Source organism: Ovis aries, chromosome 20 (assembly GCF_016772045.2).
Source record: "Ovis aries strain OAR_USU_Benz2616 breed Rambouillet chromosome 20, ARS-UI_Ramb_v3.0, whole genome shotgun sequence".
Lineage (NCBI taxonomy): Eukaryota > Metazoa > Chordata > Mammalia > Artiodactyla > Bovidae > Ovis > Ovis aries.
Window position 1 is genome coordinate 39,356,691 of NC_056073.1, and position 13,447 is coordinate 39,370,137.

The 13,447-nt window shown below is 43.1% G+C and overlaps 1 long non-coding RNA gene across 1 annotated transcript in view; it reads left to right on the plus strand.

Moving 5' to 3' along the window:
- The window catches only part of LOC105603846 (uncharacterized), a 78,376-nt gene that overhangs the window by 27,458 nt on the left and 37,471 nt on the right, over positions 1 to 13,447 (plus strand). The gene's annotated exons all lie outside the window — the stretch shown is intronic.

The window sequence follows — 13,447 nt, forward strand, 5'->3', positions numbered from 1 at the left end:
TTTAACTTTTAAAAATTAAGAAAAAAATTTTCTAAAATATTTCTTAGTTCTATCTGTAAGAAATAACTGGGCTTCCCAGGTGGTGCTAGTGGTAAAGAACCCACCTGCTAACACAGGAGATATAAGAGACGCAGGTTTGACCCCTGGGTTGGGAAGATCCCCTGAAGGAAGGCATGGCAACCCACTCCAGTATTCTTGCCTGGAGAATTCCATGAACAGAGGAGCCTGGTAGGCTACAGTCTGTCAAGTAGCAAAGAGTTGGACGTGACTGAAACAATTTAGTGCTCATACATGCATAGAAATAACCAAGAAAATAATGACCAACTTCATAACAATGTATAACCCGAGTGGCCAGGTTGTGATTGTACAATTTCATTTCCCAATATTAGGAAGGAACTCCTTGGAAAGATGATTTCTAGGTCTGGGTCAGAAAAGGCACAGGAAAAACCTGGAATATCTTTTTGAATCAGAAATCAAGGCAGAAAGGACAATGGCAAAGACATCTTACTAAGGCATGTCAAAAGGACTTAGGGGCCAAACTAAGAGGCTCTCCTTGACTGATGATTGAGATATTTTAACATTAATAAAGATAATAATTGCAGTGGATTGAAACACATATGTTAAAATCCATGAGCTCATAATGATATAAAAAACAAGTTAAAAAAAAAAAACAAAACAACTCAGACTAATTACCAGTTGGTCCCCTTTGGAGAATGCTGGTGATCGAACACATTAATTTAAAGCCAATAAACACAGGGAAATATCAGGCATTTATCCTGATGTTACTCTACGCACTATATTGGATAATTAAATAATAGAAAAGGGCAATTTTGTAGAATTTTTTCAGCTAACAAATCACTGCAGATGGTGACTGCAGCCATAAAATTCAGAGATGCCTGCTCCTTGAAAGAAAAGTTATGACTGACCTAGACAGAATATTCAAAAGCAGAGACATTACTTTGCCAACAAAGGTCTGTCTAGTCAAAGCTATGGTTTTTCCAGTAGTCACGTATGGATGTGAGAGTTGCACTGTAAAGAAAGCTGAGCACTGAAGAATGATGCTTTTAAACTGTGGTGTTGGAGAAGACTCTTGAGAGTCCCTTGGAGAGCAATGAGATCCAACCAGTCCATCCTAAAGGAAATCAGTCCTGAATATTCATTGGAAGGACTGACGTTGAAGCTGAAATTCCAATCCTTTGGCCACCTTATGTGAAGAACTGACTCGTTTGAAAAGACCCTGAAGCTAGGAAAGATTGAGGGCAGGAGGAGAAGGGGATGACAGAGGATGAGATGGTTGGATGGCATCATTGACTCAATGAGCGTGAGTTTGAGTGAACTCTGGGAGTTGATGGACAGAGAGGCCTGGCATGCTACAATCCATGGGATTGCAAAGAGCTGGACACAACTGAGTGACTGAACTGAGCTGAACTGAATAAATGAAGGATCAACAGAATATTATCATTTTACATCCCTTAATGAGTTGATGGATCTATATATTAATCATCAGTGGCTGCAAACATCACACAAGGAGAAACAACTAAATATTATATTCATTGATATGAAAGATTGCACCACTCTTATAAAGCAGTCTTTAAAAAAGTCATCCTGAATCTTGTCAAGTTATGTATCCAACTAGCCATTTATAAGAAATCACAAAAGAGAGAGAAACATTTTAAAATAACATGAAGATGTAATGAGCAAATCCAAACAGGGAAACTTCATATGAGACATCATCTGTCTTTCCCCACAACAACAGTAACAAATTCAAGTAAATAAAACAATGAAAGAGGACCAACAGATTATAAAGGACTCAAGTAGCATCGTAACCACTGCCACTGATAGCCCTTAATTGGATCTTGATTTTAAAAAATTGTAAAACAAAAATGCACACATTAATGCATTTGTGAAACAATTGGAAATGTGAATAGGTACTAGATAGTTGATGGTATTGAGGAAAGTGCTTGTTGCTCAGTTGTGTCTGACTCTTTGTGACCCCATGGACGGCAGCCCGCCAGGCTTCTCTGTCCATGGGATACTCCTGACAAGAATACTGAAGTGGGTTGCCGTTTCCTTTTCCAGGGGATCTTCCCAACCCAGGGCAGTTGGGTATGGGTCTCTATGCAGGCAGATGTCTCACTGCAGGCAGATTCTTTACTGTCTGAGCTATTGAGGAATTTCTGGAAATTTATTGGGATGTGATCATTATGGTTATTTTTAAAGACTCCTTATCTTTTGGAAATGCATACTGAAAATTTTATGGACAAAATTTTAAAGCAGATTTTTGTTGTTGTTGTTGGCTGCATTGGGTGGCATGCAAGATCTTAGCTTGCTAACCAGGGGTGGAACCTAAGCGCCCTGCAGTGGGTACATGGAGTCCCAACCACTGGACTGCTAGGGAAATCTTGGACAAAATTTTAAAAAGAAAGAAATCATCCCAGAAACAGTAGAGAACTCATCACAGATGTGAAAGAGGCAAAATGAAGCATTCATACCCTCCCACCCCACCCCCAAGAAGTCAGAGTTTATTCTGCTGATTCATCAGTGAACACGCAGAGCCTCCTTGGGAGGTAGATCTTTAGTGAATGAGGAAATGGTCCCATATCGTCCTAATCTTGACCCTGACACTATGCCCCCTATATCAGTCAGCTCAGTTTACCATAACAAAATACCATAGCCGGGATGGCTTCAGTTCAGTTCAGTTCAGTTGCTCAGTCATGTCCGACTCTTTGTGACCCCATGGACTGCAGCATGCCAGGCTTCCCTGTCCATCACCAACTCTGGAGCTTGCTCAGACTCATGTCCATCGAGTTGGTGATGCCATCCAACGATCTCATCCTCTGTAGTCCCCTTCTCCTCCTGCCTTCAATCTTTCCCAGCATCAGGGTCTTTTCCAATGAGTCAGTTCTTTGCATCAGGTGGCCAAAGTATTGGAGTTTCAGCTTCAGCATCAGTCCTTCCAATGAATATTCAGGACTGATCACCTTTAGGATGGACTAGGTGGGTCTCCTTGCAGTCCAAGGGACTCTAAAGTGTTTTCTCCAACACCACAGTTCAAAAGCACCATTCTTCAGTGCTCAGCTTTCTTTATAGTCCAACTCTCACATGGAAAAACCAGAGCTTTGACTAGACTGACCTTTGTTGGCAAAGTAATGTCTCTGCTTTTGAGTATGCTCTCTAGATTGGTCATAGCTTTTCTTCCAAGGAGCAAATGTCTTTTAATTTCATGGATGCTGCCACCATCTGCAATGATTTTGGAGCCCAAAGAAATAAAGTCTGTCACTGTTTCTATTGTTTTCCCATCAATTTGCCATGAAGTGATGAGACCGGATGCCATGATCTTCGTTTTTTGAATGTTGAGTTTTAAGGCAGCTTTTTCACTCTCCTTGTTCACTTTCATCAAGAGGCTCTTTAGTTCCTCTTCGATTTCTGCCGTAACGGTGGTGTCATCTGCGTATCTGAGGTTACTGATATTTCTCCCGGCATTCTTGATTCCAGCTTGTGCTTCATCCATCCCAGCATTTCACATGATGTTCTCTGCATATAAGTTAAATAAGCAGGGTGACAATATACAGCCTTGACATACCCCTTTCGCAATTTGGGTCCAGTCCGTTGTTCCATGTCTGGTTCTAACTGTTGTTTCTTGACCTGCGTACAGATTTCTCAGGAGGCAGGTAAGGTGGTCTTACAAATGAAAATTAACTTTGTCACAGTTCCATAGGCTGGGAAGTACAAGATCAAGGTACAACTGGCTGGTTCAGCTTGTGGACAGCCACCTTCTTGGTGTGTCTTCATGTCCATATCATGGACTTTGATGGACTTTGCAGGACTCTTTGGCTTAGTGCTGGGTCCAAACTAGGTCTCTGTGTTGGTAGCCAAGTACCTAGAAGGATCCAGCTACATGAATATTCTCTGGGCTTCATCATAGCCCATATGGTTTTGTGCTGTTTGCCAGGGCTGAGTGAATTAGATCAAACCAAAGAGGAGAGCCCTGCGGGATACTGCTTTTTGCTAGTTCTTTCCCTCACGTAAGGGGCTTCCCTGGTGGCTCAGCTGGTAGAGAATCCTCCTGCAATGCAGGAGATCCAGGTTCGATCCCTGGGTTTGGAAGATCCCCTGGAGAAGGGAAAGGCTACCCACTCCAGTATTCTGGCCTGGAGAATTCCATGGACTAGTCCATAGGGTCACAAAGAGTCGGACACAACTGAGCGACTTTCATTTCATTTCATTCATTTTTCCCTCATGTGAACAAGCACTGAATATCCTCAATCATGTGAGAAGTAGGGGAGGTTGGTTTTTTGTTTGGTTTTGTGTTCATTTTAATTTTGTGAAAATTTTTCTATAGGGATCATGCCCAAACATTTACCTCATCTGCTTTTTAACGTAAGGATGTGTGTGTGTGCTCAGTCATGAGCAACCCCATAAATAGTAGCCCACCAGGCTCCTCTGTCCATGGGGTTCTCCCAGCATGAATATTGTATAACGAACATGAAACACGTAACAACAGATTCTACCGGGAAGACTTCAGTATTAGGAGCAGTTGACAGGCTGGGAGCAGCTAGAAAGACAAAAGAAATAAAGAGAAGGCCCAGGGCAAGTCTGGAAGGAGAGGGGTGGGACAGTCTTCAGCCACTATTGCAAGAGCAGGAGAGAGGGGAGAGAACTTACAGGTGGTGCTGGATAGGATGTGAACAAGCTGCAAAGTTAAATGTTTCCTCTAGAAGTGGTCTTTTCTCCTCTTGCCAGGTGGGATCTGGCTTTTCCTATAGGAAAATCAGACCCAAGGGAGTAGGAGATGGTACCTGCAGATGCCCACCTGAGGTGTTAAGCTCTCTTCCATTCCTTAGACCTGCTGTATATCTGGAACCTTTTTCCAGCCCTTTCTTCCCTGCCTGCTCGCTCCTCCTACAGAGAACCTGATCCCAAGATGCCTGGGAAAGCTTCACAGGGATAGAGCTGAAGTGTTCTGAACTTGATAGCCTGGTGTTGGAGGTTTCTGCCCAGGAAAGAAATAACGAGTGGCATTCACTCATATAAGTGGCATTCTCCAATTGTCCAAGAGTAATTGTTGATTTTTAATTTTTTGGCCACATGTCCCCAGATCCTTGGCATCCTACTTCTCTGACCAGGCTTGAACCTGTGCCTCCTCCTCCACCCTATTTTGCCATGGAATCTCGGAGTCTCAACCACTGGACCGCCAGGAAAGTCCCTAACTGTTAATTATTGACAGGTGACTTGGATGTGACTGGATCCTCTCCACCTCTCTCCTGAGCTCCATTGGGATAGTTTCATCTCCACATTCAAAGGCTTGTGTTGCACAGATTCCTGAATGTGGCTTCTTTGGGGGACAGAGCACCATCCCTGACAGCATTTCCCACCCGCCAGGCTGTGAGCTCTTATGCAGATGCGCCGAGTGCTTTCCTTTTCTGTAAATGTCTGATCCACAACAGGACTACCCTCTGCCTGCTTTCATCTTGCTCGGCTCTCACAGAGCCCTTTTAAGGTAGGGACCATGTGGCAGCTCTGTCACAGATAAGCTGGCCTCCTTCTATCAAGAAGTTAAAAGCCTGACAATAGCCCTGAAATTTCTAGAGACAAATAGTTCATGTATTTTCAGTTTGATGGCACATTAGTCACGAGTTGTTGTTTTCTCTGAATGTGATAAAAGATCGGCTCAAATGAGCTTCTGTACAAAGAGGAGTTTGATAGGATATGGGAGTTGCTTATACCATCAAAGGAAACTGACAGCCAAACCCCACTTGAGAAACTATAATGAGAGACCAAAATGTCTCAAGGATCTGTGTTTTGTCTCTGCTTCTCTCTCCTGTCGACTTCTTTATCACTACACGCTGGCCCACATTTCACATCTTGCTGTTCCCACAACTAGATCGGGACTGGGACTGACTCTCTCTCGGTCCCAAGGTTAAATAAGCACAGCCAGGGAAGGGCTGTGATTGGTTCAACTGGCACAAGCACGTCACTCCTGGAGGCAAAAGCCCTCAGATATCTGGAAAAGTTTTATCAAATTATATTGAGCGGTTGACTTTAAATCATCTCTTTTGTGCAATGCAAATCTTGATGATTTCCCAGTGCACGTGTTGCCTTTGGAAAAACGGGTGCTTTGAATACGGTGTTTGCTTCCCTCAACAGAACCTTTCTGGCACGAATGGAAATATTCATTTCAGCAAAGACATCTGCCATTTTTTAAAAAAGTGGATGGGATATTTTGGTTAAAATCCTGTGTTAAATGCTATTATTTAAAGAATATTTAGTACTGCGAATAATCTATAAATTTAATAAGACTACATTATTGTTTCTAGCAAGAAAAAAGCTGTTTTAAATATACTTTATATTATTTGAGGAATTAAAGCTGAGGTTTCAGCGGGGGAAGTTGGTAACAGCAGCTCTGGGCTAAGTCCCCATATTTTAAAATAGGAATGAGTGCTGGTAGTATATGTCACCATCCTTGAAAAAGCCAAGTATCGATTGCAACAGAAAAGCAGGCTGGATTCTACCATTAGGTTCAGCCTTGTTGCATTCAAGTCACTTCACAGAGCAGAAATCTTCCTTTATCTTGTCCACTCCCCACTTCCGGTTCATCGAGGATGACGAGCACTTCATTCGCAACCACTCCTTTGCCTCCTTCGAAGGATGTGGACTGACTGAAAGATCAAGCAGAAAACCTTGATCTCACGGAGGGTGAGACGTAGAGGAAGACAGGCCTGGATTCAAGTTTTACACATGGCCACTTCCTATGTGGGACTGAATAGGATACTCGACATTACAAAGTTTTTATGTTCTTATTTGTAAAATTGGGATGATGCTATTACCCAGAGTTGTTTGGGGTATTTATTTTTTTAACCTTAAAAATCTTTTTATTGGAATATAATTGTTTTACTATTTTGCGTTAGTTTCTGCTGTACAGCACAGTGATCAGATGTATGATTAATGCATACCCCCCACTCTTGAACCTCCCCTCCCACCTCCCCATCCCACCCCCCTGGGGCATCACAGAGCCCTGAACTGAGGTTTTAAAGGAGATTGTCGATGTAAGCTACACGGCATATGATGATTTGGTGGGGGTTGTATTTCGTCCCAGCCATGCTGACCTCCTTCCCTTTGCTGGGTCATCTGACTCCCTCTTGGTCCCCTCTGCTCCCCCAGCAGGGGATGGGCAGAGGGCATTGAGGGAGAGGCTGACCACACCCACATTAGCCTGACTTCCAGGGGCACCGTTAACCCCAGGGATCCCTTCCCTGTATGTTGCTTTCACATGAACTGCAGGTCACTGTCAGTCGGCTGGCCTGTCACAGGGTGAGCACCCCTCTAACGTGGAATGTCCACCTGTCCTGTGAGTCCAGCACCCTAATGAGGGGAGAAGCCGGCCTTGAGCACAAGATTGCTCTTTTAAAATCTACGACTTGGGACTCCCCTGGTGGTCCAATGGTTAGAACTTCCAGTGCAGGGGTCAAAGGGTCAGTCCCTGTTTGAGGAACTGAGATTACATAGGCTGCAGGGTGAGGCCAAAAAAGAAATCAATAAACCCCATGACTTAGGCGTTTCAGTCCTGTGTCCTCTCACCTTCCTTGTTTACTTTTTCTCTCTCTCTCTCTTTTTTTTTTCAAAGAGGAGGTTGGGAGTGGGTAGGGAGGATGTTATGGGATTTTAGTTCCCCAACCAGGGATTGAACCCAGGCCCTCAGCATGTTAAACTTTTGTGTTCATTCCAAGTACCCATGTCCTTGGAGAACATTTCTTAGAAGAAAGAAATAGCACTGGTGTAAAAGCACAAGCATGGTGGGAGGGACTCTGCTCTGTGACATGAGAGGTTGGCTGACCTGGGCCCCGGGAGTGGCAGGAAAGAGAAAAAACTAGCCATCAGAAAGAGCGTCATGTAAACACTCAGGCACCAATATCCTCATCCAAGAAGCTGCTACGAATGTCAAGTGCTCGTCTTTGCTGAGGCAGGCTCAGAGACCAGCCAAACTCTGGGCCATGCCAGTGGAAGGATGAAACACTACTGTCGTTTTCTCTGCGCGTTAATATCCAGTTTCCTGAGGTGACACGGCTCCTGGTGCGAGAAGAAAGCAAACGTGTCTTTGTCCCTCTCTGGCTCTTCATGTAAGGCTTTGTGACAGATGAGCCCAGGCTCCTTCCAATGACTTATCCATGTCAACAAAAGTGGCAGAAAGAATCTTTAGGGCAGGACCTCCACTTAGACGTGGATGAACACAGGATACACTGTGGCATTGTGACCTCTTGGATGGTCAAGAATCCTACCCTTTCCAGCACAACTGAAGGGATGACAGTGATGGCTGCCTCTGGAAATTCTATGGAGGTTCCTGAGAATGTCCACAAGCGCTGTGAGCAGCTCCACCCAGACCTGTCTGCTGCTGAAACTGTATATTCGTCTAGTCTAGGGCTCAACCGCTCAGGCCTGGGGCCAAGGATGGTCCTATTTCTGTTGAGAAGGGTCAGGAATGCTTTCCATTTAATCCTGTCTCAGATAACATTCAGATGCTTTAGCCCATAAAAATAAATTCAATTCTTGGAGGTCTAATGTGTGTTTGGGTCTTTATATATAGACGATGGGGACTATATTTCAATATTGGCTTTAATAGAAAAAGCAGGCCCTGAGTGTCTGTAAAATGAAGCCAATGAAGCCATTTTAAAGCCTATAATTATCTTGATAATGCAGTAGAATGGGAGATGCAATAGAATTCAATAACATAATGTAGATTTTTAAAAATTCTAAAGACAATATTTGGATTGATCATTTAAATACAGTTCAAGCAGGCCTAACTTTATTTCTCACTTAGAAAAAGGTAAGAAAATCGTTTCTGATTGCTGTCGATCCAGGCCATGAATGAATAGCCATTTCTGCCACGGGAAAATTGAATTTCTCTGGAGACCTTTGCATTGTGGCAAAGGCAGCGTATGAATTTGTCCAGAGCACCGCCTAGTGGAGAGAAGCATTGCTTCAGAAACCTCAGTGGGTGATGGTGTCTACATTTCTTCTCAAGAGAAATCAAAATTTCTTGTTAATAGAAACAATGTGAAACCCTTTTTTAAATCTCTAGTTTGTAAATGTAAATCTCAGTTTTCTCTAACCTGTAGCCTGGAAATGATTTTTCTAATCTGTTTTTGTTGTTCAGTCAATAAGCTGTGTCTGGCTCTTTGTGCAGACTTCCCGGTCCTTCTCTGTCTCCCTGAGTTTGCTCAAACTCGTGTCCATTGAGTCAGTGAAGCCATCCAACCATCTCACCTTCTGTAGCTCCCGTCTCCTCTTGCCCTCAGTCTTTCCCAGCATCAGGGGTTTCTTTTCCAGTGAGTATAAATGTTTTACCTCAGTAAATACAGCATACTGAATGTAACCAGCCATTTCTTAGGTAAGTCAGCATCCGATCATGCTTTTTGAAATGAGGCCAGTGGTTGATTAAATTATAGGTTATAATTATTTAAGTGGCACATTCAGCTGTATATATGTGTGTGTGTGTGTGTGTGTGTGTGTGTGCAAAGGCATGTATACACAAACGTGTGTAGGGTATATAGTCACTTCCTTATAAAAGCATGGAGAATGTGCTTTGCCACCCATTGGAAAATTTGCCACTCATTGGAAAAGACCCTGATGCTGGGAAAGATTGAAGGCAGGAGGAAAATGGGATGACAGGATGAGATGATTGGAAGGCATCACCGACTCGATGGACATGAGTTTGAGTAAACTCCGGGAGTTGGTGATGGACGGGGAGGCCTGCTGTGCTGCAGTCCTTGGGGTTGCAAAGAGTCAGACACGACTGAGCAACTGAACTGAACCGAACTTGCCACCAAAACTGCCCCGCTCTGCGCCCCCGGAGGTACAGGGGCCACTGCATATGGGGCTTTGCAGCCTGTGGCTGCAGACTTCAAGCTGTGGTTCTCAACCTTGACTGTATTTTGGAATCCTCAGGAGAGCTTTCAAAAAACAGTGATGCCAGGTCACACCCCCAGAGACTCTGATTTAATTGGTGTATAGAAGGTGCTGCATATTGGGAATTTTAAATGCTCCCCAGATGATTCTAACGTGCCCTCAGTGTCGGCAATCACAGATTTCAGGAATAACTTCTCCCAAGTGTAGGAACAGCATTATCGCTCCTCTGAGATAGCAGAAGTCAGCAAGAAGGAAGAGGGTAATGAAAAGGAGGCTGGGAACTTGCCTGCAAGCTCATGGCCCTGGTGGCTCAGATGGTAAAGAATCTACCTGCAACACAGCAGACACGGGTTCAATTCCTGGACATAACTGAGTGACTAACACATTCACAATTACCTGGTTATTAACTGGTTACCTAGTGCTGTTAACTGGCAATTAACTGGTTACCTGGTGCTATTCACCACCCAGTGTGAGAATAGTGTTACGGGTATTCTTCCGGCCTGCCAGTCACAGGTAGTTGAAAGGAAGAACAGGAGGACATCAAAAAGCTCCAGAAACAAACCTCTCATTGGTTTATAAGCTAGCACTGAAAAGTGTTCACAAAAGGGAAATAAATTAATAAAGAGTATATATTTAATTTCAGTAGTAATTATATGTGTACAAATAAGCATATCTTCCCTCTTAATTACCATAAAAATTATTTTAATGATATTCAGTGTTAACAGGACGAGAGTGAAACTCATTTTCCATTGACTGTACCCGCTTTGGAAAATAATTGAGCAGCATGGGTCAGGGCTGATAAAAATGTTTCCTGTTTATCTGAAGAGACGTGATACAAATGAGCTTACAAAACAGAAAGAGACTGACAGAGAACGAACTTACGGTTGCCAGGAGAAGAATGAGGAGAAGGGATAGTTAGAGAGTTTGGGATGGATATGTAGACATTGCTATATTTAAAATGGATAACCAACAAGGACCTACTATACAGCACATAGAACTCTGCTCCATATTATGTGGCAGCCTGGATGGGAGTTTGGGAGAAAATGGATACATGTCCATGTATGGTTGAGTCCCTTCACTGTTCACCTGAAGCTATCACAACACTGTTAATCAGCTATATCCCAATACAAAAAGAAAAATTAAAAAAAAAAGTTTCCTGTTTAACCACCTAATTCCCCTGAAAATCTGAGGAAACATTTTATAATATGAGAAAATCTACATGGATGAAAAGGTTCATCATAGTTATTCTTAATAGTACAATATGAGAAATAGTCAAAGTATGAACAGTAAGAGAAAGGTTAAAAAGATAAATCACATATCCATTGGGTAGAACATTATGCAGCCATTATAAACATTGTTAGAAATGAAAATGTTTTGTATCAAAATCTTTATGCTTTAATGCTAAGGGCTTCCCAGATGGCGCTAGTGGTAAAGAACCCGCCTGCCAGTGCAGGAGACCTGAGACTCGGGTTCGATCCCTGGGTTGGGTAGATCCCCTGGAGGAGGGCATGGCAACCCACTCCAGTATTCTTGCCTGGAGAATCCCCACAGACAGAGGAGCCTGGTGGGCTACAGTCCATAGGGTCGCAAAGAGTCGGACAGGACTGAAGTGACTTAGCACACAGCACAGTAGATAAATGAGGGGCACGAATGGAGAGTCCTGGGGCTCTGCAGGCACCTCCAAGCTCTGATTCTGTTAAGTGCTCTTCCTCCCTAAAGAAAGCAGGTATTACTTAACAAAAACTCCCCCAAAGTGCAAGGAGTTAAACAACTTCAGCCAGATGGACAATTCCAGGAAAAAAAAACCCATCACAAAATGCCAAGAAGACGCAGGAGCAGCAGAGAAAGAGGATCCCTGAACAGGATGCCAATTCTGTTTGATGAGTCAGGAGTAGGACCTAGAAGGTATAGTTTTTGAAAACCACCCAGAAAATGTTGGGAACCAATGAAATTTGACAACTGGTGCTCCAGATGTCCTTTGCTTATCTCCTGCCAAGTGTAAGGTTTCACAAAGTCCTCTCTCATACATCCTGCTCTGCCCACACTCATGCCTCTGGATTTTTTTTTCTTTTCTTTTCAGGGCTGAGCTATTTGCAACAATCTCTTGAGCTTCAATCTGTATTACCCACTGCATCTCCCATGCTGGTACCAGAACAGTGGTTCCTAAACTTAAGTGTGCGACAGGATAGGCTGGGTGCCGTGATACAACATACAGATTCCCAGATCCCATGACCGGAATTTCTGATGCTGAAGGCTGGGAATTGGGGATGAAAATTTGGATTTTTCATCAATTTCTTGGGGGAGGCTGCTCCTGGTGGACTGGGGCCACACTTTGAGAAGCGCTATACTGGAAGGGTCATCCTAAAGCAGATGGTGAGTTTGTCCATCACCTGAAGACTTCCGTGTTTACAGCAGAAAGCCCAGCCACTGAGCAGAGTCCATAGACACTGCGGCTTTTCCAGAGACTTGCTTCTCCTGTTCACATCTCTGGCTCAAGCACACCAAGCACTTCTCCGTGTGCACTAAACACTACCCCATGCTGTGTTTCTTCACACTTGCGGTCTTTGCAGATACAAGTCTCTCTCTGGAGAGATTTTTCTATTTCTATACTGGGTCAACTCCCACTCATCAGTCAAGATTCTGCTGGAATGTCACTTTCTCCACGAAACCGTCACAGGATCCTTCAGAAATAGCATTTTTCTCTCTCTGCTTCTCTGTGCCTCTGATTTGGAATACAGCACATTGCATCTTTTTTTAAAAAAGATTTTTTTGATGTGGACCTTTGAAAAAGTTTTTACTGGATTTGTTGCCACATTGCTTCCAGTCTTTCCTTAATGTTTTGGTTTTCTGGCCAAAAGGCATGTGGGAACCCATACCCCTTGCCCTGGAAGGTGAAGTCCCAACCACTGGACCATCAGGAAAGTCTCCCAGTGCATTGCATTTTGATCCTCTGAATATCTCGATTATCTGCAGAATTCGCTAACTCATCGTAAGGATTTCAAATAAAGATAAATTATATTCTTTATTGCTTATCCTCTCTATCCCAAAGAGCTAGCACAAAAGACATGCTAAATTCACACTTGTTGCCTGAAAGACGGGAGAGTCAAGGACACTATTTAGGCAAAGGGTTGTTTGATTTTTTCCTAAAGCCTAAAAGCACTCAAAGTGAAAAAGCAGATTCATTCTTTAGATGGCAGTTGAGCTATCAGTTACCTAGCTCTGGAAACTGTTTAAGGCTGGACATTGTGGGAAATACACAAATTTCCATAATGAACATCCTTAGAATACTATACTGTCTACAGAAGGATTAATGTCACATTTTCCATTCCTTACCCAAACCTCCCAAAAAGACTTTAGCGTTTAAAATCTGATGCAAACGAGTTTGGGTGTGAATTCTCTCTCCTCTAAGCAAATATACAGCAAATAAAAAATTTTCATCTGACAAGAGAAATGGTTTAATAATACCCACCACATTTGAAATATAGGACATGTAATTTAGAGGATAGAAGCCCAAAATCTTTCCTTTTAATTCATATTAGTGCAA